The sequence below is a fragment of the Oncorhynchus gorbuscha genome, linkage group LG25 (genome assembly GCF_021184085.1).
Source record: "Oncorhynchus gorbuscha isolate QuinsamMale2020 ecotype Even-year linkage group LG25, OgorEven_v1.0, whole genome shotgun sequence".
Taxonomy (NCBI): Eukaryota; Metazoa; Chordata; class Actinopteri; order Salmoniformes; family Salmonidae; genus Oncorhynchus; species Oncorhynchus gorbuscha.
In genome coordinates, this window is record NC_060197.1 from 26,634,537 (window position 1) to 26,657,755 (window position 23,219).

Consider the following 23,219-nt stretch of genomic DNA (forward strand, 5'->3'; position numbering starts at 1 on the left):
TAGATTGTAGGACTGCCGGGGTGTTAAGCATATCCCAGTTTAGGTCACCTAACAGAACGAACTCTGAAGCTAGATGGGGAGCAATCAATTCACAAATGGTGTCCAGGGCACAGCTGGGAGCTGAGGGGGGTCGGTAGCAGGCGGCAACAGTGAGAGACTTGTTTCTGGAGAGAGTAATTTTCAAAATTAGTAGTTCAAACTGTTTTGGTATGGACCTGGAAAGTATGACATTACTTTGCAGGCTATCTCTGCAGTAGACTGCGACTCCGCCCCCTTTGGCAGTTCTATCTTGACGGAAGATGTTATAGTTGGGTATGGAAATCTCTGAATTTTTGGTGGCCTTCCTGAGCCAGGATTCAGACACGGCAAGGACATCAGGGTTAGCAGAGTGTGCTAAAGCAGTGAGTAAAACAAACTTAGGGAGGAGGCTTCTGATGTTGACATGCATAAAACCAAGACTTTTTCGATCACAGAAGTCAACAAATGAGGGTGCCTAGGGACATGCAGGGCCTGGGTTTACCTCCACATCACCCGCGGAACAGAGAAGGAGTAGTATGAGGGTACGGCTAAAGGCTATCAAAACTGGTCGCCTAGAGCGTTGGGGGCAGAGGATAAGAGGAGCAGGTTTCTGGGCATGGTAGAATATATTCAGGGCATAATGCGCAGACAGGGGTATGGTGGGGTGCGGGTACAGCGGAGGTAAGCCCAGGCACTGGGTGATGATGAGAGAGGTTGTATCTCTGGACATGCTGGTTGTAATGGGTGATGTCACCGCATGTGTGGGGGGTGGGACAAGGGAGGTAACAGGGGTATGCAGAGTGGATCTAGGGGCTCCATTGTGAACTAAAACAATGATAACTAACCTGAACAACAGTATACAAGGCATATTGACATTTGAGAGAGACATACAGCGAGGCATACAGTAGTCACAGGTGTTGAATTGAGAAAGCTAGCTAAAAACAGTGGGCGAGGCTAATCAGCTAGCACAACAAACAGCAGGTAAAATGGAGTTGACTAGGCAACTGGGCCGACAGATAAAACAAACAAGCAGAGTTGAGTACCGTGATTAATGGGCAGTCCAGTGTGCGTCAGCTATGTAGCCAAGAGATCAGTGTCCAGGGGGCAGCGGTGGATGGGGCAGGGGGCTGGGCTGGCGAGTGTTATCCAGGTTTATTTTTTATTTTTTTAAACTAACAATGACTAAATAGCTTGTAGCTAGTTAGCTGGTTAGCGTCTGGAGGTTCTTGAGTGTGTCATAAAAATAAAATTAAAATTAAAAGTAACAGCGATTCCGTACCACAGTGGGTGAGGCAAGTTTCCGGAAGGTATAAACAAAATAAAAATCAAAAAGAGATAGAAAGTAAATGGGTTCAGAGTGTTTGGGATGCAGTGATTCAGATGGTTAGCAGGCCTGTGCTAACAAGCTAACAGTTCGTAGGCCCGGGCTAGACAAGCTAGCCGTTAGCAGGCCGAATTAGCAAGCAGGGAGATAGCGAGGGCTAGAGAGTTAACCTTTGGGGGGACGTCGCGATGGGGTGAGTCTGTTTATTCCTCTTCATGCGGTGACATCGACAGACCGGTCGTGGGCCCGGGTAATTGTAGCCCAGGAGTATGCTACAGGTGCTCTAGTGCGCTAGGTGAGCTGGAGACACAGCGTTTCAGAAAGCTCGCGGGCCTTGGCCAGCAGATGGATCTTTGACGATGTCGCAACGAAAAAGCCTGTTGAAACCACCTCGGACGATTATGTCGGCGGACCAGTCGTGATGGATCGGCGGGGCTCCGTGTCGGCAGTAAAGGGTCCAGGCCAATTGGCAAAAGAGGTATTGTTGGGCCTCTTCGGCTAGTCGGGAGATGGGCTTAGCTCAAGGCTAGCTCAAGGCTAATTGGTGCTTGTTTTGGGACAGAGACGTTAGCCAGGAGTAGCCACTCGGATTGCAGCTAGCTAGTTGCGATGATCCGGTGTAAAGGTTCAGAGCTTGCGGTAGGAATCCGGAGAAAAAGCAGTCTGATGTGCTCTGGGTTGATGTCGCGCTGGTGTCCTAGTTAGCTTTGAAGACCGCTAGCAATGGCTAACTGAGTACTAGCTAGTAGCTAGTTAGCTGGCTAGCTTCTGATGGGGGTTCTGGTTCTAAAATAAAGTATAGAAAAAGCAGATCCGTACCACATTGGGTGATGCGGGTTGCAGGAGACTATATTCAGCTCTAGTTGGAAAGTGAGATTAAAATATGTACGAAATATATACAGAAAAAAAACGAATAAAACTATATTTACACTAGACAGGACGGGACAAGACTAAACACATGTCCGACTGCTACGCCATCTTGGAACAAAAATAATGAAATCACAAAAAGAGGATCATCCAGCAAGACAATAACCCCAACCACACAACAAAATCCCCAAAGAAATGGTTCATGGACCACAAAATCAACATTTGCAATGGTCATCTCAGTCGCCGGACTTAAACCCCATTGAAAACCTGTGGTTTGAATTGAAGAGGGCAGTCCATTTGCACAGACCGAAGGATATCAAGGATTTTGAAAGATTTTGTATGGGGGAAGGGTCTATCCCTCCCAATGTGTTCTCCAATCTCGTAAAACATTTTTAAAAAGGCTCTCAAGGAGAGGGTACCGGATTATTGAAAACAGAGGTGCCAATCATTTTTTAATGTATTTTTTAGATTTTTGTTTATTATTGTTAAACAAAATCTTGTTCTCTGAGAAATTGTATTAGTTGAAAATAATATAATTTCCCTTTTTTTAGCATGCAATATATCTCAGTATTTCTATTATTTATTTCATACAGTCTTTTTTGCTCATCTTTACCAAGGGTGCCAATGATTTTGGACCTGACTGTAGATACAGACAGAGAAAACAAACACACACACACATATAGAGAAAACTTTAAAACACACACACGCACACAGATATACACAAAAAGATAATAAGGACACACACAAACACAGAAACAGAGGAAGAGAGAGAATAGGGAGTCCCTTGTGACAATGCGACAATCTAACATGAATTAGTTGGAACACAAACACAGAGGAAAATAGAGAGGATGATGTGGTGTCACACTGTCAGGCTAAAGTAATGTGTTTTAAACTGAGTGACTGACTGAGGTTCTGTTTTTGATACTGGTTTTGTGCCAAATGGCACCCTATACCTTATTTAGTGTGCTACTTTTGACCAGTACCTACAAGGCTTATTCATTATGATCGATAAGGCAAAACTGGTTTGAGATCAGTAATCATACTAAATGACATAGTTATAGTTCTGTAGGGAGCAAAAAAATCAAATTTTCTAGTCACAACATTGAAGCATTGTTGCCCACCAGGAGAGTTAGAGCAAATTACATGAGTACACTCTTAAAAATAAAGGTGCAAGTTGGAACCAAATAAGGTTCTTGAGAGCGATGCCATAGGGGAACCATTTTAAGGTCTCTGAAGAACTATATGGGATGATTCGTTGAAGAGCCATACAAAAATCAAAAAACAGAAATGTTTGGCCCTCTAGGACCAAAATTTAATAGCCCTGCTGAAGGGTTTTAAGATTTATTTGTATATTTCCCAGGGTGCCTTTCCAGTGAATTGTAGAGTTACTAGTACCACCCATAACTGTGTTTGCTAGTGACTGGATGTTGCATTCATACATTTTCACTTCTATGGCCTTCACCACGTGAGAGCCTAAGTGAATATGTTGTCATTAAAATAAAATTATTAAAGACAATACAATAATACATACTTCATAAGGCCTTTTGAGGACCTAGTTTAACCCTAAAAGTGTTCGTAGTTTACAGGTCTCATTAGGCATCCAAGTCATATTATGCTGGATTGCAAAGTGATGTGTAATTCCTATTGGAAGGAGGCGCCAACCTTTAGAATGTTTTACTCCTAATGACTGCCAGAGTTGGGGAAACTAAAATGAGCCCGCCTTCATAATCTAAACTGGGAAAACCATTTCAGTAACGGATGCAATAAGTCCAAGTAACAGATTGGAAAACTTCAGAAAAAAATGTGTTATTTATATTTGAGTAGCATAATCAATCAATGTACATGCAAAAACATAGACGTTGAAACAAACCATGGTAAAAGAATCAACCTGCAATAGAGCATGCTGAGAAATATAATAATGATGGCCGTATTTTTGATTCAATTCTGGTTATTAACACCAACACTGGAGTTATTTTACACCACTGAGTGTTAATTTAACTCTTCACAGTTTTCATTTAACTATTGAATCAACACTAGAAATGTTTGACTGAAAAAATCAACACTCGTTATCACTGGCCAATTGTGTTGTGTGCTATGAAAGGTTTGCTGTGTGTTATAAAAAGGGATACATCTGCAGGCTTCCATACATTTCAAGAACCTTTTAGAATTCTGAAGATGCCACGTCAAGAACCCCACACTTAACTCACAGTTTTTTTTCAGTGCACCTGATAATGTTCTCTTTCTCTCTACTGAACACTTCAGTTTACCAGAGGTGCAGTTTGGAGTGCTGGCTCTGGATCACTCGCTCTTTCTCTTTTTGCGTCTCTCGCGCTCTCTTTTTCTGCCAGTGGTGGGTGGTCGTGAAGGGTTATCCATCAGACATGGATGCAAACACTATTAGTTTCCTTTCAAATACTTCATCTGTGCTCCATTGAGCTTGTATGGCCGCAATAAGAACAGTGAAATTGTCCCAGAAGTGCCGACCTCAAACCCTGTCGCACATCTGGTACTCCAGACATCAACCTCTAGCGAAACTACCTTTTCAAAGTAATTGTAAAAGATTTCCAATACTGTTTGAACCCAAGTGGTATGGTGTATCAGTGTGTGCGGCAGGCAGGGTCAGTGCGGGGGAGAGAGAGTAGATGAGACTCGTCAACAGTAGGCAGATAGAAGAACAGTAGCTTCAGGGGCTTCAAGTGGCTGTTTACATCAGCGATTGAAGTGGGCTATGGTCCATGGCTCTGTGACCGAACACATTAGTTCACACATCAAGAGGACACTAGAGGCATGTGTGGGGGGAGATAGCTTGAGAAGCTAAATGGACTCTGAATAAACAACACACACACACAAACATACACACACACAGAGTAATAGACACGCACACATGCACACACAAAAGTGAGAGATAGAGATTGAGAAAAAAAACGCAGTTGAAGAAGAGAGATACTTTGAATAAGATGCAAATGAGCCGACACAAACGGATGAGTATTATATGGAGAAATCCGGAGGGAGGACCAGGTGGAGAGGAGGAATATTGAGGAGACGTAGGTGGGGAAGGAGTGGGCATGGAGTGAGAGAAGGAGAGAGGGAAGATAGAACCAAATAATATTTACAAACTCAAAGGAGACAGCCAGCCTTGACACACGCACACACACACACAAACACGCACAGTATTGGCGATTGGACATTTTTCAAACTGTCATTCTGTTGGCTGCCAATGCTCTATTCTAGGTCTTTTGGATTTCAGTGCATGGCACATTTCAGACAATGGATCATAACATCTCTATTGACCGGCTGGAGAGGTGGGTGGGAATCTCTGCCGTTGCCCTCGACTGATTCAGGTCATTTCTATGTGGCGGACCTTTCTCAGTGAGCATGGGTGGCTCTGTATCGTCTCCAGCACCTATTCACTATGGTGTCTCTCGGGGTTCAATTCTGGACCCCTATCCTTTTTTCCCCTGTACATGCTTCCCCTTGGTGACATCATCCACAATCATAACAATCAGTGTCACTGCTGTGCGGACTAAAAACATTATTATTTACCAATCAGACCCTGTGAACAAGCTAGCATAGCTACCCTTCACAAGTATTTTTCGGACATCAAATGTTGGATGTCTGACCATTTTCTCCTGCTCAATGATAAGAAAGCAGAGGTTGCTTTAACCTTGGTCATTTGTCCACCAATGTAAAGCCTACGGCTAGAAATCTTGGTTTCTTCTTTGACCCTGACCTAAACCTCAGGCTAAATGTAAAGAAGGCTGTAGAGTCTTGCTTCTATCATCTATGAAATATAACTAAAGGCCAATCTTATTTCAGTTGCTGATCTGGAGAGTTAAACATGCTTTTACTTCGTCGTGCCTCGATTACTGTAACTTTTTGTATACATGTCTCAATCAGAAAATCACTCCATCTTCTACAGTTAGTTACGAATGCTTCAGCTCGGCTGTTAACAGGGACGAGAAAATGTAACCATATCACACCTGTTTTAGCTTCTCCACATTGGCTACCAGTCACTTTTACAATGTCTTTTAAAATGGTATTAATCACGTTTAAGGCCTAGGCCTGGTTTAGCCGCATCCTGTGTCTCTCATCTTTTATCTCACCACAAGCCAGGAACTATGAGATCCTCCGGGAAGGTCACCGTTGACCATTCCAAGGTCTAGGTTGAAAATGAAAAGAGACCGAGCATTTGCCATTAGGGGCCCTAGACTTTGGAATTGGTTTGCCAGAGGAGATCAGGGTTGCAGATTCAGTGGCTCTTTTTAAATCCCCGCTGAAGACACTCAATCTCGAGATTGCTTTAAATGTAGGATTTGAATTATTTGAATTAGCTCGCTTTTTTTCCTTCTCAATCCTCCTGTCTCTGTTTCTTTGTTAGTACTTTTATTTTATTATTTTATGATGTGAATCACTTTGTTACTTGTATTGAAAAGCACTATACAAATACAGTTATTAATATTATTAGGGATTCCACAGGGAAGCCTCATATCCACCGCCCGTTTGACCTAGAGACTAAACTATATATGTAGGTGTCTTTCCTCATTTCCAACCAATTTTGCCTCAAGGACCCATACGCTCCATCAGGAGAGATGTTCCTCCACCTTAGAAATGTTTGAAAAATATCACCACATTCAGTATGTAGATCCCATGGATGCTAAAATTTGAAAATGTCAGTTTGTCATTAACGTGTAAGCCAAGGAACTTGAAGAGTGTGGCAGGTAAGGTGGAGGTGATATGATCCTTGACTAGTCTCTCAAAGCACTTCATGATGACAGATTTCAGTGCTACAGGGCGATAGTAATTTAGTTAAATTACCTTTGCTTTCTTAGGTACAGGGACAATGGTGGCCATCTTGAAGCGGGACTGTATTATCGGCACTGTATTATCCTTAAAGCGAGCAAAGAAGGTGTTCAGCCTGTCCGGAGGCCAGACATCGGTGTCTTTGACGTGGCTGGTATTCCCTTTATAATCCTTGATTGTCTGTAGACCCTGCCACAAACGTCTCATGTCTGAGCCGTTGAACTGGGACTCAACTTTGTCCCTATACCGATGTTTAGCCTGCTTAATTGCTTTGCGGGGTGAATAACTACACTGTTTTTATTCTTCCATATTCCCAGTCTTCTTGCCCTGGTTAAATGCGATGGTTTTCTCTTTCAGTTTTGTGCGAATGCACAAAAAGGTTTTAATAGTCACATTGGGTACAACATTTCTTATGCACTTCCTGATAAACTCATTCACCGTGTCGGTAGATGTGTCAATATTATTTTCTGAAGCTACTCTGAACACATCTCAGTCCGCGTGATCAAAACAATCTTGAAGAGTGGATTCGGATTGGTCAGACAAACGTTGAATAGTCCTCACCACAGGTGCTTCCTGTTTGAGTTTCTGCCTATTAGGAAGGGAGGAGCAAGATGGAATAATGGTCGAGGGTTTTAGCAGCACGAGTACAGCAATCAATATGTTGATAGAATTTAGGAGCATTTGTTTGTTCAAATCCCCAGCTACAATAAATGCAGCCTCGGGATATGTGTTTTCCAGTTTGCATAAAGTCCAGTGAAGTTCTTTGAGGTCCGTCGTGGTATCCGCTTGGGGGGGGGGCAATATAGACCGCTGTGGCTATAATTTACGAAAATTCTCTCGGGAGATAGTACGGTCAGCATTTAATTGTCAGATATTTTAGGTCGGGTGAACAGAAGGACTTGAGTTCCTGTATGTTATCACAGTTACACCATAAGCCGTTAATCATAAAACATACACCTCCACCCTTCTGCATTCCAGAGTGATGTTTGCTCCTGTCGGCGCAAAAACTGAGAACCCAGCTGGCTTTACAGAGTCAGACAGTATATCTCGAGAGGGCCATGTTTCCGTGAAGCAGAGTATGTTACAATCCCTGGTGTCCCTCTGAAAAGCAACACTCGCCTTCAGCTCATCAATTTTATTATCCAGAGATTGGACATTAGCAAGTAAAATACTCGGGAGCGGTGGGTGGTGTGCACACTTCCTGAGTCGGAACAGAAGACTGCCTCAGTTACCTCTCCTTCGCCGGTGTTGTTTTGGTTCAGCCTCTGGAATAAGTTTGATTGTCTCTGGAGATCCACTCCAGGGAAGTCGTAAACCTGGTCGTAATGAAGTTCTGGTGAGTTACCGCCGCTCTAATATCCAACAGTTCTTCCCGGCTGTATGTAATGACACAAAACAATTCCTGAGCTAATAACGTTAAAAAAACAAATAGTACATAAACAACAAAATACTGCAGAGTTGCTTAAAAAGCTAGTTGCAATGCTGCCATCTCCGTCGGTGCCATAATGTCTTTAAAGACATTACCATGATGAACCATGTGAAGTTTGCCATTTATATCTTAAAAAACAAGGAAACTATTAACAACTAACTTTTTTGACTATGTAACGTTAATGCTTAAAATAAGCATAACAAATATTTTCTAATCGACCGAAAGTCAGATTCACTCCAAGTTTGGTCTTTGGAATCATCACAATAGTCCCTAAAGAGTTTGAGAAAATAACGTTAATGCATTCAACGACACAATGGCAAAGCTAGCGTGGCGAGGCGGAATACATTTTGAGCATGTTAGCGTATGTGCTTATATACCAGTAGATGCATATAAGTACATATGCTAACATGCTCTCAATGTTCAATATTCCGCGGCGGGACATTGTATTCCACCTCGCCACGCTAGCTTTACCATTGTCTCAGCACTAGCAAGCAAATTAGGTAGTGATAGGTATCAACAGCCAATCCACCTTCGATTGTTCAGGCACACTGCGATGTAGCAGAGTATTTGCATAAAGATCAGCTTTCCCCAACTTTGGTCCCACACTGTTCACGTCCCTTGCCCATGCTCGCTCAGCCCAACGGTCCCACTGACCACTTTGCTTCCTTTCATTGGAAATTAGTGGGACTCCGTGGCTTCATCACCCCCAATTGAACCAGTTAAGACATACCGTTAGCTCGACTGCGTCTCGACTCGGGAGCTCATCGGGGCTTTAGGAGCCAGCAGGCTCTAATTTGGAGTGTTCCATCTGAGATTTCAATTAACATGGTAATGCTTTCACTGATTACACATAAAAGAAGTTCCTACATGATAGTGCTTGCTTTGTTATCCAACTGATCTTATGTCCTTTCTGTCATCCTGTGAACCCCGTTCATTGTTGCTCGCAGCTATATTTATTATTATTATTTCTCAGAGCTCTGTGTTTTTGCCCTCCCTTGGCAGCATCACACACATGCGCACACACATCGCCCCCTCCCCTTGCACAGAGATACCCCAGGCACGCATGGAAGGCAGGCAGATTATTTCTTTAGAGCCTATCATTTAATTTAGCTTTTTGCCCGTAACTAAGTTAAATCGATGACGGCAGCAGTTCTAGGCCTCATGATGCCGGGGCGTCATGATTTAAGGTTGACACTGTTTCCCAAATGGCGCCCTATTCCCTACTACAAAGGGAATATCGTGCCAATTGGGGTGTAGATTTAGACACAGCAGCATTGCATGAATGTGTAATCCTGCAGCAACAGGATTATAATTAATGGCAATTTTTGTAGAGGTTGATACATTTTTCATATGTGGGAAAAATGAAGTCTGAAATTTCAAAGCGGAAATAAAAAAACTTCCCGAAGCCTTTTTTATTTAAACCTCAAAATGTAAGGAATGACGCTGGAGATGAGAAGCTGGTGTGGGGAGTCAAACATTTAATCGGGAACAGACCTAGAACAAGACAGCAACAGCATCAGCACACGGGTAACACGGACATATGACAAACAATGCAGCAGCGGGGAACTGACAAGTATAAGGGCAGGTGTGCGTAAAATGATGGCGGCAGGGGTGAGTAATGCAGGGCAGCCGGGGAAAGAGCGGGAGCACGGGTGACACAAATACACAACACTTTTAAAATGTCCTGCATTTTATGTCCTGCGGGTGGTCAACTGAAGATCCTATATCTGTATATCTTCACAGCTCTCTCTGGTACAGACATTACTCTCTAGCAGTTCAGCTCCATATAGCCTGGTCCCAGATCTGTTTGTGCTGTTTTTCCAACTCTTAGTGATATGGGACTAGGGTCCATATTCAGGTCTAGGATATGTTTTGCTATTTAGATCATGATGAATAAGATTACATGGACAGGGGGGGGGGGGTCTGATCCTAGATGATCACTCCTACTCTAAGACACTTTGTGAATATGGGTTCAGAGAGCTGAACTGCTAAAGAGCAATGGCTGTACGGGAGAGAGCTGTGAAGATATATGGTCTTCATCCCAAATGGCACCCTATTCCCTACATAGTGCACTACTTTTGACTAGGGCCTATAGAGTAGCACTTTACATTGAAAATTATACAGGGAATATGGTGCCATTTGGGATGCAGACACGGTCTGTTCTTTGAAGGTATTATTATGGTCTGTACTCTGTAGGCTACTGTCTGGGGAAGTTTCTTCATATACATTTCATGAACCTTCATCTCAGCTGTTGGTGGGAAGAAAGTCCACTTTATTAGCAGGTTTGCGTTGGCAGAGGTTGCAAACTCTGCAAGTTTATAGCGATTTTAAAAATCACCGCTTGGCAAGAACCTAGTTGAGATAAGTAGTCTTTGTACCAATTGGACAGTGTGTGTGTGTGCGTGTGTGCGTGTGAGAGAGTGCTTGCGTGTATCTGTGCCAGAGAAAGCTCTCTCTACCCAAACACTTGATGTCACTCACTATCCAAGCGGGAGCATCTTGTGTTACCAGCTACTCACAAAGCAAATAACGGCCTCACTGTTGTCGGCCCTGTCGATACCTCAACTGGCCCTCAGAGAGACAGAATGGCCCATCGTACAGGATCCCTGCAGCTCTTTTCAAAGCCATTCTTCCCCCCCTTCTCCCTCTCTCATGCTCTCCCTCTCTCTCTCTCTGGCTGTATAGGGTCCCTGTGAAAGCATGTAACTCTAGACTCTGATAAAAGCACTGTGTTATTGGGTTATCGAATGGGGAGGACGGAGAAGTAGGGGAGTCGTTTCAGCTGTCCACCGTGGACGAACTGGGTGCTGCTGGGATTTTGAAAATGAAGGGGATTGGTAGGGTTTGGGGGGTCATGGGTTGTTTTTGTGTCGATGTGTAATTTGACTCCCTATTCACATTAAAGAACTCTCCCTCTGTCTGAGCCTCTCTCCATTCCCCCTCCCTCTGGAAGACAGCTTTCAGAATTGGATTACAGAGACTGAAGGGGATTTGTTCCCCCTTCGATGCGTTTTTGTTCAGACCCCCCCTGTGTGTGTTTGTGTGTCTGCCTCTCTTCCAGGCAGCCATGCCCTCATTAACAGGGTAAATATATGCATGTTGTCTCCATTGTCTGGGACTGAACATCCCTCTTAGAAGATTAATGACATTGCTTGTTGTGTTGAGTTGTGATCACAGTCAATGAACCCTTGGTCTGCCCTGTTGACTGAATCTGAAAGTGGCCCTATTCTCTACAGGCCCTTCTAGACCATAATGCATATTATTATATAGACCTAATCCTTGAACAGCAGTCAATAAGGAGGCCTTGTCTAGTTAAATAAAATAAATAAAAGAACAAGTCAGTTAAGAACAAATTCTTATTTACAATGACGGCCTATCCCAGTCAAACCCTAACCCAGACCATCCTGGGACCGAACCTGAAAGTGGCAAGATTCTGTACTGCAGGGCCTGTATTCATAAAGCTTCTCAGGATAGTTGTCCTGATCTAGGATCAGTTTTGCTTTTTAAATCATAATGAATATTATTATATGGACCTGATCCTAGATTAGCAGGATTAGCAGAGAAGGACGAAATCTGAAAGTGGCTGGTTCTCTACTGTGGGTCTAGAGGAAACAAAATCCAGTGATTCGCTCACAGGGCCAACAGATCAGACAGGATTTGACAGGTGAACCCGAAGCAAGCGCTGTGTCTCCAATGGCTACCTCTCCATAGGGCTCTGGTCAACAGTAGTGCACTAGGAAATAGGGTGCCATTTGGGACACAAATGAGAATTCAGTAATGAACCACATTGTACCAGTATATTGTATCATTGTACCAGTTTTGTTCTAAATCCCCACACAAGAATATTCCTCACTGGAAAATAAAGTTATTTTAATTGAATAAGATTTTTCTACTTTGACAGTATCTACCATATTATCTGTACTATCTGTTGTACCGTCTGTCTCACTCCTGTGAGAATGTGCATGGTTAATTTGATTAGCATGACTCTTTTCCCTGACAGACTTCCACTGCTCTCTCTCGTTCACTCTCTCCCTTTCTCGCTCTCTCTGTCCCTCTCTTACTCTCTCTCGGTGTGGGTAGGGTGAAATGGATGGAGGAGGGATTACACAGCTGTAACTATCGTGCAAATGTGTGATTGCTTTTTAAATAATATTGCATTACTGTTGTTGAGGCTGTGTTTTAGCCAAGCCTACTCTGGCAGATTAATTTGGTAGCGGCACAGGGATTACCCCAACATGACTTGTCACAATCATGTTTTTGGTTATATTTCCCATCAGTCACTTGCCTGACTGGCTGACACACACACACATGCACGCACACACACTCTTGCCTGACAGTGTGATGATGTCTCACTTTCATATCTCTCTCTATCTCATCCAATCATGCTATTTTACTATCTGGACTGTGTTTTCTCATTCTCTCTCTTCATCAGATCTTCATCTATCTCATCAGATCTCTCTCTCTCCATCTTCATCAGATCCCTCACTCTCTCTCCCTCTTCATTAGATCCCTCCATCTCTCTCTCTCTCTCTCTCTCCCTCTTCATCAGTCGTCTTAAGGTCTTTTTAAAAAATGTGGTGAGAAACCTATTATGAACGTGTGTGGTGTCTAAGTGTGTTTATTATTTGAGGCGGCACAGTGAGATGACTAATGCTGAGTAATACAGACTGTTAATGTGGTTGAAAAGTCTTAAGCAGCCCTTTGGCACATAAGAGATGGGGAAAAAAGTAATTGAAACATTTACACACAAAGACATGCACACGCACTCGCGCACCTTGGCCGTGTCCAAAATATGCCTATTACTTACTAAAACAACATGCTGTATAATAATTGTACTACATACTATTTAGAATGTTCCATTTAGTTCAAACGAATGCAGTAAGCAAAAAATATCAACATACTAGGCTCACCTCACAGTAGGCTGCTGAACAGCTCATAATAACATCCAAGATGACTGGATGTTACATTTCAAGAACCCTCCCCCCACAAGCCTGTATGACAGGTGCAGTGTTTTTTTCCCCTCTTTGTCTCCATTCATAAACATTTTTTTTTATTTAACTAGGCAAGTCAGTTAAGAACAAATTCTTATTTTACAATGATGTTCTACCCCGGCCAAACCCCCCCCTAAACACAGACGATGCTGTGCCAATTGTGCGCCGCCCTATGGGACTCCCGATCACGGCCTGTTGTGTCACAATGCCTTAGACCGCTGCGCCACTCGGGAGCCATGGCTGGTCTTTGCTAATGTTACCAACTAAAATTTCGAGAAGATTAATCATTATTTTGTTTTTGCAAAGACCTCAAAATACAGAGGAAGTGGGAGAACCTATTTAGTTAAGTAAATACCTTTTTTAAACATTAAAAAAATCTATGTAGCTAACTACAGTAGGCCACTTTGTAGGCTAACTCAACTGAGCTTCTAGCTAGCTAATTTTAGACACTGTTTAGCTAAGTTAATTAAATATCAGCTAGCTAACTTCCTATTAGCTAGCTATCTTGGGGTAATCATTGTAAATTAAAGTCAGTCTCTAAATGAATTTGTAGATAACAGCCATGGAAGAGGGTGAAATTGCAGCTCCAGCTGTCAGTAACGAGAGAGTGTAGACTCCTGGATAGGGCAGGTAACTTTGTGTGAGGACATTGTGAAAAGATTCTCCAGTTCCTGTCCATAGAGGGTTAAACTTTGAGGACAGAGAGATAATAGCAACATAACATTCAGTGCTGTCAAATTGACGATATCAAAGACAGTTTCTTTATGTTGTTTTCTGTCCTCAGATATGGAAAGCCTGTTTGCAGATGAAGAGAAATATCCCAAGATACTACAGCTATATCGTATATACCGTGGGTTATATGTGTAGGCCTACCTACAGTATGTTAGTAAATGTTGTACACAAAAATACAGTTAAACATCACACACAATGTATAAACCAATTACAATTGGAGCAGGCCAACCCTGCTGGAGGTCTGCTGGCCCAGCAATAACACACCCGATTCAACTAATCAAATCTAATGAGTTGATAATCAAGTGTACGATTGCTGGGCTGGTAGAAGTCTGCTGACCCAGAAGATCAGGGATCAGCGGAGAAAAGTTGGCCACCGCTGCAATGGAGTTTTTTTTTGGTTCACCTGAAATGGATGCTTTAGTAATCAGCCTACCTGTTACTACTCAATTTACAAGTAAGCCATCTAATACGAATTTGTTCTTAACTGACTTGCCTAGGTTAAATAACAAATTGAAAGGTTTGCTGATTTTTCACAAAAAAAACGAATTGTTGCCTAGCTACTTAATGTCCCTCATGTTAGCCTTTACAGCCACATATCACAAGAGAAACGTCCAAATTCATATTATCGATATGGCCAGCATTGTAGACCATTTCTCCCCTCTTGATGCAGATTTAACTCATCTCGAAATACTGTGAAAACCAGCGTGCTGCAAACGATAACAAAAATGTTTTGTCCTCACGCACTGCAGCTCCAACTGCACCAATCTGCTGAGCAGGATTAGAGCTCCGCCCCAAGCAGGGCATTTGATTGGGTTGACGTTTGCGAGGCGTCACTGATTTCTGCCGCGTTCAAAACAAAACTCATGACGTCAATGATTTTCAGGTCGGGAAGTGGGAGCTCTAGAAAGTGGCCGGAGTTGTAATTCTAAATTGGATGACCGTTAAAACGATTTTACCCAGTAGGAGCTCGTGGTTTTGAACGCTCGGAAGTCGGATATTTTCGAGTTCCCAGTTGTTTTCAACGCGGCACTATACTGGGTTCCGATCCTCTTCAGCTGATTTCTACCATGGGATTTCCCCAGGCTTCCGGTTATAGGAAAGCCTGGTTTTACGACACTTTTTTTTTTAATATATTTTTTTATTTTTTTATTAACAACAAATCAATACATAAAACACATGAGGGAACACAAGCATACATAGATTACAAACAATGGACAATTGAGCTAGGGGGTACAATATCACATTACAATTACACAAGGACCTTAAGGGACATGCATATACTTACAATTCTAACAGCTTTTTTGTTAGTAGAGCATTTAACCGTCTTAAAATACAGTTCAATTTCTTTTTGTAGGATACGAAAATGTGGTTTTCTGTTTGTAAATTTACATTTGTGTATATGAAATTTGGCCAAAAGAATAATGAAATTAATTACATAAAAATGATTCCGCTTATTTCTATTGTATGTAAAGAATCCAAACAGTACATCTCTCCACAATAGTGTAAAATCTTCATAAATGTGTTCAATTATAAACCTACTGATGTCTTGCCACAGTTTTCTTACATGCATACAATGCCAAAAAAGATGCACAACTGTTTCTGGGTGGTCATTACAAAAGGAGCAATTTGAGTTGATGTTTTCCTTAAACTTCTTCATATAGTGGTTGGCAGGATAATATTTATGAATAATTTTAAAGGAAACTTCCTTAATTTTGTTAACAAGTAGGTATGTTTGTGGCAACATCCAAACTTTTTTCCAACAGATATTATGAATAAATCCATTCCAATAAGGCATGACATAAGGTATAGATACAACATCCTGCTGAAACAAGGATCGTATCGCTCTGTTGTTGAATGGACCAAAAGAGAAACAAATCTTTCCTACTGATGAGTCAACAGGGTCAATAGAAGGTATGCTCTGAGGGTCAGGTCTTGACATGTTCCTGAATAACATAGCAACACCTGAGGGAATGGCATCTAAAACAATTGCAAAATCTTTAGGTGTTACAGGGACCTTGTAAAGTGATAAGAATTCTTTATAACTGAGTAAAAGACCCTCTGCATTTACCAGTTGGCTCACCAATAGGATATTATTTCTGAACCAATATTCTAAAAACAGAGAGGTATTTTTATACAATATATCCCGATTATTCCATATATAATATCTGTGTGGAGAAAAATTGTGTTTATAAATTAAGGACCATGCCAAGAAAACCTGCCGATGAAAAGCAGCAAGTTTCACTGGAACTTTGTCAATATTATAATTGCAAAACAACATGAAGTTAAGGCCACCAAAAGTAGAGAAGACATGATGAGGAATATCCAATTGATCTTGAAAGTATTATTTAAAGTAGTAAAATCCAGAAAATTCAGTCCACCATTCTCATAAGTGTTCATTACAACAGTTTTCCTAATGTAATGGGTACGGTTTCTCCAAAGAAAGTTGAAAAGCATCTGGTCTATCTCCTTGCTTATTTTACGGTCAAGATATAAAGATAGAGTCCTGGTTTACGACAAGGATCACCCATCTAATGTGCAATTGCGTTGTTTCCTGCCATTAGTTCAGCTAGCGCATCCCCTTATCTAAAAATCAACTGTTGTCAAACAGGCAGTGCTATTATGAGTCCTTGGGACGTCCTACCCTAATGCCACGTTCAAACACTGGGAACTCGGAAATCAATTCTTTATTGGCATAAAACACATATTGTAATGACCTAGCTAGATTATAAATTAACACATCCAGACAGAAGATTGCGTTAATACATTTCTGGTTTATTAACCAAACTCAACACAGGCTATTGTCTGGCCTTAGCCCACGCCAAATAAACAAAGAAAAACAGTGACCCATCACTAGTTAAGACCAGATGTAAAGAGAGAGAACAATGGCTAAGCATGGTCTTAAATTTGTGGTGCTCCCCCCGCCGCTCCCCCAACCACAAGGATGTCCGCCACCGGAACACTCCAGGCATTCCCGTAGTTGGCAGATAGCATGTTGACTGGCATGTCGGAACCCGCAAACACTGGGTACTGGTAAGTACAACACAACAAACGAACAGCATAACTCATAATGTCTGTGCGGGTGGCTACAATATGTTTACATTGCCAAAGCAAGTGAAAAAGATGATAAACAAAAGTGAAATAAACAATACAAAAATAACAGTAAATATTACACTCACAAAAGTTCCAAAAGAATAAAGACATTTCAAGTGGCATATTATGTAGTGTTGTAATGATGTGCAAATAGTTAAAGTACAACAGGGAAAATAAATAAACAAATATAGGTTGTATTTACAATGGTGTTTGTTCTTCACTGGTTGCCCTTTTCTTGTGGCAACGGGTCACAAATCTTGAAGGTGAACAGTAAACATTACACTCACAAAAGTGAAAAAATATATATATTTTTTGGAAATCTCCGACTTCAGTGCTTTCAAGACAACTGGGAGCTCGGAAAGAATACTAGCCCCGACTGGAATTTCAGCCTGTTCAGGTAGGATGGAGTTTTTAGGCCCACAACATGACATCACAATCTGATCTGATTATTCTGACCAATGACCAGTCATCTTTTATTTGCATATGTATCTTCCTACTTTGAAGGGGTAGGCTCTAGAGCAGGGGTGTCAAACTCATTCCATGGAGAGCCTACTAGTGTGTCTGGTTTGTGCTTTCAGTTAAGACCTAGACAACCAGGTGAGGGGAGATCCTTACTAATTAGTGAATTTATAATCAATCCAGTACAAAGGAGATCCGAAAAACCCGCAGACACTCGGGCCATCTGTGGAATGAGTCTGACGTGCTCTAGAGTAGAGACAATCCTATCGTTCAATCAGGACTGTGTATGTAAATATATTTACATTTGTATCAACACGCCGCCACACAATCAGACTGAGCATTTCGATGGTAAAAGGAGGCTCAGGGAAATCAATGATTTAAAAAAAATACATGGAGTTATTTTCACGAATTTAACACGCTGATTTATTAGACATACAGTGATTTTTTTAAACATGTAAAAGACTGCATGGGGGCTTTCAAGCACACCCCAAAGATACCCCAAACATCTACTATTTAGAGCACAAGTACGGGTATTCCCACATAGCCACACACACACACATCCATTCCCACGCCTTTGCCTTCTATCACTCTCAAACACTGTAATACATTGTTTACTATAATCTTCTCCATTCCACCATTATTTGAGCATTAGCTCTCCGAATCATTATCATGAATGGCACCCTATTCCCCATGTAATGCACTATATAGGGAATAGGGTGCCATTCAGGATGCTCAGAATAGCCAGAACAGCTGCAGTAGCACATCCCCCCCCCCCCCCCCCAACGCTTGTATTGAATTTGATGTGAGCAATGTTCATGTCCTTGCTATCAGTCCGAGTGAGAGACTTCTACCCCAGCGTTCAGACTGAATAACACCACTTTCCTTTTATTTCATACTTCACACTGTGTGTGAGTGAGTGAGTGCGTTGTGCGTGTGCTCTGGGCTCTCTCTGTCAGCTCCAGTTGACTAATTAATAACCGGCTAGATGGGTTTGGTTTCCCAGCCGCTGTCTGTCTGTCTGTCTGTCTGTCTGTCTGTCTGTCTGTCTGTCTGTCTGTCTGTCTGTCTGTCTGTCTGTCTGTCTGTCTGTCTGTCTGTCTGTCTGTCTGTCTGTCTGTCTGTCTGTCTGTCTGTCTGTCTGTCTGTCTGTCTGTCTGTCTGTCTGTCTGTCTGTCTGTCTGTCTGTCTGTCTGTCTGTCTGTCTGTCTGTCTGTCTGTCTGTCTGTCTGTCTGTCTGTCTGTCTGTCTGTCTGTCTGTCTGTCTGTCTGTCTGTCTGTCTGTCTGTGTGTGTGTGTGTGTGTGTGTGTGTGTGTGTGTGTGTGTGTGTGTGTGTGTGTGTGTGTGTGTGTGTGTGTGTGTGTGTGTGTGTGTCAAGCACAAAGCATCAAGCTGGTTATTTTTCCAGTCAGTGGATATGGAGCCCAGAGTGATCTACTGGCAGGGAAGGGGAAGAGAGTGTGTGAGTCCCAGATGCCACCCTATTCCCTAAATAGTGCACTACTTTTGACCGGTGGCCATTTGAGACACAGCAGGGTCTGGTTCTGTCCTGTCATGGCACAAACCCGGAGAAAGTTTAGTGTTGGACACATAACATTGTTATTAACATCTGGGTCTGACTGGAGGTTACTTGGTGGATGAAGAAAAACTTTGATTGTTCTCAAATAAAAAGAGACTGTGTACAACGACATATACTTTTGTTCCATTCAAATGTCATATCTTATCCATATGCTGTTACATTTGCCCATGGCATCCTAATTGGCTAAGAAAAACATATTCAATACTAATAACTAACTTACAGGTAAAGGTCAGAAATCATTAGGCTGTTGAATGTACATACAGTTGAAGTCGGAAGTTTACATACACCTTAGCCAAATACATTTAAACTCAGTTTTTCACAATTCCTGACATTTAATCAGAGTAAAAAATCCCCGTCTTAGGTCAGTTAGGATGACCATTTTATTTTAAGAATGTGAAATGTCAGAATAATAGTAGAGAGAATGATTTATTCCAGTTTTTATTTCTTTCATCCCATTCCCAGTTGGTCAGATGTTTACACTCAACAAATGTTCTATAGGATTGAGGTCAGGGCTTTGTAATGGTCACTCCAATACCTTGACTTTGTTGTCCTTAAGCCATTTTGCCACACATTTGAAGTATGCTTGGGGTCATTGTCCATTTGGAAGACCCATTTGCGACCAAGCTTTAACTTCCTGACTGATGTCTTGAGATGTTGCTTCAATATATCCACATCATTTTCCTCCCTCATGTTACCATCTATTTTGTGAAGTGCACCAGTCCCTCCTGCAGCAAAGCACCCCCACAACATGATGCTGCCACCCCCGTGCTTCACGGTTGGGATGGTGTTCTTTGGCTTGCAAGCCTCCCCCTTTTTCCTCCAAACATAACGATGGTCATTATGGCCAAACTGTTCTATTTTTGTTTCATCAGACCAGAGGACATTTCTCCAAAAAGTACGATCTTTGTCCCCATGTGCAGTTGCAAACCGTAGTCTGGCTTTTTTATGGCAGTTTTGGAGCAGTGGCTTCTTCCTTGCTGAGCGGCCTTTCAGGTTATGTCGATATAGGACTCCTTTTACTGTGGATATAGATAATTTTGTACCTGTTTCCTCCAGCATCTTCACAAGGTCTTTTGCTGTTGTTCTGGGATTGATTTGCACTTCTCGAACCAAAGTACGTTCATCTCTAGGAGACAGAACGTGTCTCCTTCCTGAGCGGTATGACGGCTGCATGGTCCCATGGTGTTTATACTTGTGTACTTTTGTTTGTACTGATGAACATGGTACCTTCAGGTGCTTGGAAATTGCTCCCAAGGATGAACCAGACTTGTGGAGGTCTACCATTTTTTTCTGGGATCTTGGCTGATTTCTTTTGATTTTCCCATGATGTCAAGCAAAGAGGCACTGAGTTTGAAGGTAGGCCTTGAAATACATCCATAGGTACCCCTCCAATGTACTCAAATTGTGTCAATTAGCCTATCAGAAGCTTCTAAAGCCATGATTTTCTGGAATTTTCCAAGCTGTTTAAAGGCACAGTCAACTTAGTGTATGTAAACGTCTGACCCACTGGAATAGTGATACAGTGAATTATAAGTGAAATAATCTGTGTGTAAACAATTGTTGGAAGAATTACTTGTGTCATGCACAAAGTAATTTTCCTAACCGACTTGCCAAAACGAGACATTTGTGGAGTGGTTGAAAAACGAGTTTTAATGACTACAACCTAAGTGTATGTAAACTTCCGACTTCAACTTTATACTTCATATATTCTAGCCATAACAATAACATTTATACCATACGTGTCTTAAATGTGGTATATTGCGACCTCCAGCGGATGACTGCGGGATTACAAGGTGTAATCTACCCATTACGCACCTATCTATGTCTGCGCTCGACTAGTGCTGCATCCCTTCTTAGGACACGACTTTTCCCAATCCCCTGCAGTACTATGCATAATCAACTTCAGATGTGTGTACACATTTTTAAAGACATATATGTGTCCAGAAATGAAAACTAACGCATGCATTATTCCAATTTGGATGTCCACCTATCCTTAAATTACCTCACCTCTCCGAATTAACAACTAGACAACAACTACATATATTTAACATTAATAGAGGAAGATACTAATCGTCTTTATCTTTATTGAAGTCATCATTATACAAATTGGATGCAAAAGCCGACCACCTATATTTAAAAGGAGTACAGGCACATTCTTACGTGTAGGACACAAAAGACTTGGCTGATATTTTACTAGAGTTCAATAGAATGTGAACGAGGAGGGGAGAGAGAGAGCGAGTGGTTTGAACGGACCTTTGGGGAAACAGTCCGTCCGTGGGGGGGATTGGAACACAATCACTACAGAACTCATCACGCTATGATACAACCGCGCATTCCCGAAAAGACCATTCACAGCATGGCACTCACTGAAAGAGAGACTTTCGCCAAAGGGCAAATGTTGCGGTTACCTGTATCCCCAAATCCCATGGATTTTTAACTGAACAAGAAAAAACACCCAACGAACATCAAGTTAAGCATCTTAAGAAGAATATAAAAAATAGGATAGCAGAGGTAAGTAGTTAAAATGTAAGTATGTGGGGGCACCTTTGAACTGCTCTTTCGAAATCACCTGAAGAGCGAGCGGAGTGCCATTTATGCCTGTTTATTGTCAGACCTATCGTTACGAAAGAGAAGTTACAGGGAATTGGTAATTACTCGAACTTACTCAGTCGGAACTGCCACGCGCATCATCATGGGGGTGTAATTATATTGTTCATTATATTTCTTCTCAAGAACCGTTCCTTACCCAATCTTCATGCCCGGAAACTTAAAGTCGCGTTGGCGGTAATTGTTTTGGTGTAAACAGCGTTTCCGGACACTAGGCTACCTCTCGGCTATTTTCAGTAATTTATGCACACTTTGTGTCTAACTTTATCTATTCCAGGCCACTATAATCATCTATGAGTCATGTACAATAATTGTTGGTTGTTTTTTGCTATTATTGTTATCACATTACGAAAATAGCTGTCTGATGGCACACACAGGTATGGAGCTTCAAACCTGTATCCTTGTCTATTTGATAATAAACTATATATACAAAAGTATGTGGACACCCCTTCAAATGAGTGGATTTGGCTATTTCAGCCACACCGTTGCTGACAGGTGCATAAAATCTAGCACATAGCCATGCAATCTCCATAGACAAACATTGTCAGTAGAATGGCCTTACTGAAGAGCTCAGTGACTTTCAACATGTCACCGTCAAAGGATGCCACTTTTCCAACAAGTCAGTTCGTCAAATTTCTGCCCTGCTAGAGCTGCCACGGTCAACTGTAAGTGCTGTTATTGTGAAGTGGAAATGCCTAGGAACAACAATGGCTCAGCCGCAAAGTGGTCGTCCACACCAGCTCACAGAACGGGACCGCCGAGTGCTGAAGTGCGTAGCGTGTAAAAATGGTCTGTCCTCAGTTGCAACACTCACTACTGAGTTCCAAACTGCCTCTGAAAGCAATGTTAGCACAATAACTGTTGGTTGGGAGCTTCATGAAACGGGTTTCCATGGTTGAGCAGCTGCTCACAAGCCTAAGATCACCATGCGGAGTGGTGTAAAGCTCACCACCATTGGACTCTGGAGCAGTGGAAACTCGTTATCTGGAGTAATGAATCATGCTTCACCATCTGGCAGTCTGACGGACAAATCTGTGTCTCCCTGATGCCAGGAAAACGCTACCTGCCCGAATGCATAGCGCCAACTGTAAAGTTTTGGTGGTGGAGGAATAATGGTCTGGGGTTGTTTTTCATGGTTTAAGCTCCTTAGTTCCAGTGAAGGGAAATCTTAACGCTACAGCTTACAATTACATTCTAGATGATTCTGTTCTCCCAACTTTGTGGCAACAGTTTGGGGAAGGCCCTTTCCTGTTTCAGCATGACAACACCCCCGTGCACAAAGCAAGGTCCATACAGAAATGGTTTGTCAAGATCGATGTGGAAGA

General features: G+C 42.1%; 1 protein-coding gene across 2 annotated transcripts in view; it reads left to right on the forward strand.

Annotated features, from left to right (window-relative positions):
• Positions 1-21,508: 21,508 nt before the first annotated feature.
• The window catches only part of LOC124014544 (ras and Rab interactor 2-like), a 55,279-nt gene continuing 53,568 nt past the window's right edge, over positions 21,509-23,219 (forward strand). For both annotated transcript variants that reach the window (XM_046329662.1, XM_046329666.1), the window contains exon 1: positions 21,509-21,798. The gene's annotated coding sequence lies outside the window, so the exon portion shown is untranslated. The remainder of the gene's footprint in view (positions 21,799-23,219) is intronic.